Raw genomic sequence first — 4324 nt, 5'->3', positions numbered from 1 at the left:
AAGTTACGTTCATTGTATGTGAGTCAACCTTTTCCACAATTCGCGATTTTTTTCATCCGTTAAGGTATTCAAAGTCGGCGGTGTTTATTCACCTGGAGATTTAGTTCACTTAAACAAATCGCCATAGTAAAGGATTTTCAATAATACAGGAGCATGTACCTTATACATAGACATTCTAAACTAGTGGCAAGCAAGTCTGAAAATGCCGTAGATTTCGAGAAATCAATCTCATTGTGCGAATAGCCAGCGGCATCGAAGTAGTTCGTAATTAGGTAACTGTAATCTCATTGTGCGAATAGCCAGCGGCATCGAAGTAGTTCGTAATTGATCAGGTAACTGTTGATCTGTTAGCCAACAGTGCAATGAGGATGTACCTCCGATTAGTGATGAAGCGTCTGCAGGTCAGTTGTCAAGCCCAGCGAACAGATCAAGAATTGCCAGACCAGTTTCCAATTAATCCACCCAAGCCACTAATATTCCAACACCAACAGTCGAAGAAGTACCACCTTTTAATAGCTCAGCAAGGACGATAGGCACGAAGGATTTTCAGTCCAAATTCACTATCTGGAACGTAAATGCAGCTATTGCAGCTCCCCAGCACCAAGCCCTGCCTCGCATCCGTAGAGCTGACAATAATGCTGATACGCTGGAAAAGATGGCATACCACTGCACTTAGTGTATGCACTTCCTATTCACGGATTCACTGATTGATACACAGGATCGAGGCTTTCGCCCCAGCTTCTTGAGTCGGGTTTGCTCCTGTCGTTAAGCTGCTTCCACTCACCTGAAAGGTGCAAGCAAAAGAAGATGTAGCACCAAACGCCAAAAAATGATAAAAATAGTAGTTCAGTATAAGTGTGCGCTTTGAGCCTGAAAATCTTACCACGCTCGCGCCATGTGCTAGCTCGGTCAACGATGAAAAATTTCGCCGAACCCATGGGGTTTTCGAAGTTGTGAATTTTAGGGAAGTTATAGGAGGAATGTTGGTAGCTCAGGGGCGATCTGCTTTCAGATGTTTCATTACTAGTCGAGGTGGAATTATCAGTGCATTGTTGTGGAGTTAGTCAAATCCGACTGCATGTTTCCGTGACATGTTGGTCGCGGAATTTTGTTTAATTGAGCGAAGTTTCAAGGTTACCAACCGCCCCTGGTTGCCATTTTATTACCACTTCACGAGGTAAATCACGAGATCACACTTTATTATATTTCAGCCTCCCGTGGTGTTCTTTAAAATCAGGTTACATCAACAGAATATCCAAATCGCATTCCACCCAAATAAATGGGCACGCTTTATACTTATCAGATGTAAGAAATTATTTGAGTTCGTTTAGTAAACTTTGACACGATGCAGCTTTTTGGAAGCTCACCCTACATTCAGCACAACTACGGAAGACAACTTGCTGCATTGTGCAGTAGTGATGTGGTGTCATATCGGTGGGTGATCTTATCCCAAGATATGCACAACTAGTTAGTAGATGATGCGGCGTTATTGGATATCTGCATGTAAATTACCAACACAGCGATGCTTTCAATTAGAAATGTTCACGCTATTTAGCTGGAATACGCCGCAAGGCCCAAATACCGCCGGTCATCATGATAAATGCATGCGCTTCACATACTAGCCAAGGTATGTGAAGTGCGTGCATTACGATTATCGTAACTGCTATGCCCGTGTCCATGTACGGCGCTGATTATAAGGAACTCCCTGTGCACCGTGGCCTAGCGCAGTGACCAACGACGGTCCTTGATATTTGTAGCTGTACGCGGTATCCTTTATCTTTGCTACTTATTGTAAACACCTGGCTAGTATCTATAAGAGTTGATGAATACGACGCTTCAGCTGTGTGACAGCCTAATCTACGGGCAGAACAGCCCGTCATACTAATGATTATGCGCGTTTACAGCTACTTATCCCACTGATAAACCCTTATCTATGCGCGACCCTGATTATGGGACCTTAATTATGCATGATGGACTTATGCCATGGCCAAAGATGATACCTTATCATAACATTGTGCGTTGTCGCCCCGGCATGCCTGCGCTTGAAATTTATAAGCCACTGTCGGGTGCAACCATAATGGACAGGCACTTCATCTGTTTTTCATTGGATCACTTTTACTTGACGATGAATCCGAAACAAAATATGTATACTAAACTAAATACAGTTTGTATCTTCAATACGATTGTTTAGACATCTTACTTCTATAAAGTCAAAGTTATTTCTTGGTCAGCTAAGCCCGCCGTTGCTAATGGGAGATCCATGTGTACAACGAAGTTGGATCCAGCGAAGTTAAGGTTAAAGATTGCTGTATACAATGCAGTCGTAAAATCAAATGGTATATAACCGATTCCTAGGATTCAAGGAATCCATGAGCCTTCAGAGATGTACATATAGAGGAGGCCGTAGCAGAGATCCAGTGAAGGGACGGCTGCCTCGGGTCAAACCTGCTGCTTTGAAGTACTAAAACCCAATCTCACCCCACTGTTGTTCCCCGAGGTTTATACCGTTTATACTGGTCTAACCACAGATCCGTCTTTCTCATCTTAACTCATAACCATCTCACAGTTATTCGCGGTAGCACTATCATTAACTAGGTGAACCTTTCTGGGACGGCGCTTATTAGCCCCGGTGCCTGCACCTGTGAGTGACATTTATGTGGTCTTCACATTCGACTACAGCTAAAAGGCCTTCATATCTCAGACGTGCATCGCAGGCTCAGATTTGCTCATTTTTTTACCTAGGTAATCTCTTTCAGCTTAAAGGGAGCATAAACGCTAGAGAGTTAATTTGGCAACAACGCAATGGAGGGGAAGGCACCCGTGCTTTTAGCATTTTCGTTGCGGCGTGCATCGTGCTTGTGAACAAGTTTCAGATCTTTCCACACCCTTTCCAAAAGACTGTGACGAGTACCGGCAGTTGATTTAGAAATCAGAAAGCTGTAATAATAATTACAGGTTTAGTTGCCAAATTCTAGAGAGCATACCGACTAATGAATAATCAGGCCGTTGCAACTTGCGGGCAACAACAACGGGGAGGTGGCATGCTCATCACGTGATAAGCAATCGTAGATTGTGGGGAACAAAAGGTAGAGCACTATGGTATAGATAGATAAAAAGTTATGACTTCCCGGTGGAATGTAGAATATCTGTCCCACTTTGAGGAAAGTGAGAGTAGATGGCTTGTAATGGTCTGCAGTGCGTCTCTTTTATTGGTTCCTTTTAACTCCCGATGAGCAGCTGCTCGTTTTCTTTAATTTCGTGGACGAAGTATTGCTGCGCGGCCCACTCGTCAGTGTCGTAGCAATTTGCGTTTTGTGGAATTTTTTCTTAGTATATGACTATGCATTAGATGAATCTATCTACACCAAAATTTCTGAAAACGACCCCCAATTTGCCGGTGCACTCGTGTACTGTCGGTTTTTGCGGAGTGACAGGTTTTTCGATAGATGCGCTTTTAGGGTATTCTTATACAGAAACGGGAGAATAAAACTTCATTGAAGCTAAGAGAACCAAGGTAACTGACGGTGTCTGCAAGGTTTTGTTGTTTTGTTTTGTTTTGTTTTCAAGACCCAAACCGATGAGGGATTTCTTACTCGTGACAAGGTGTCTTGATGTTTTGACTTCTTAGTTGCCGCATTTTTCCTTGGGCAACCTCAACAGTCATTCAGACAAACATTCATAAACGAATGGTTTTAGACCCAAAGATATCGTTGCGGTAATTATGTCGTTAACGACTAGCCTAATAACTAGACCTTAAGAATGGTCGGTATATTGTGCGTGGTCTAATAACTCTGTCATCTAATTGGATGGACGGAGGTGCCGTCACTTGAATGCTAAAATCATTTGAACCCTCTCTACTTACGAAAAACATACATAAGGCACCGGGTTTTAAGTGGCGCTCACAATGGTGGGTGTGGTCGGATTCGGGTTACTGAGGCACACTATCGTCCTAATCCTTTTGGCGTTTGGACGAAAAAGGCAGCATCCCAACGTTGCAACTTCACCGCTTTTCTATTCTGACCACGTGGCCCAAGGGAACCATAATGGGTTCCATGATCCTGTGTGTTTCAGAAACTCAGGCTTGTTGGAGGTTGTTTGTTTCATATTTGTCAAGACCACAGAAAGAGTGGCTCGCAATGTTGCAAAGGAACCCCCTATCGAACTTTCAGCATGGAAAATTTTCATCTGTGCTTACTGTTGTGGATGAAATAATTTGCTCCGTTAGGTATTTACCCAAGCTGTCTCTCTTGATCTCGCAAAAAGTAATCCATCAAGAAGTGTTCTTCCAAGTTTAGGACCGTGAATTGTAGGGATAAACGATTCT

Source organism: Opisthorchis viverrini (assembly GCF_000715545.1).
Source record: "Opisthorchis viverrini unplaced genomic scaffold opera_v5_253, whole genome shotgun sequence".
NCBI classification, from domain to species: domain Eukaryota; kingdom Metazoa; phylum Platyhelminthes; class Trematoda; order Opisthorchiida; family Opisthorchiidae; genus Opisthorchis; species Opisthorchis viverrini.
Note: the sequence above shows the minus strand (reverse complement) of the source record.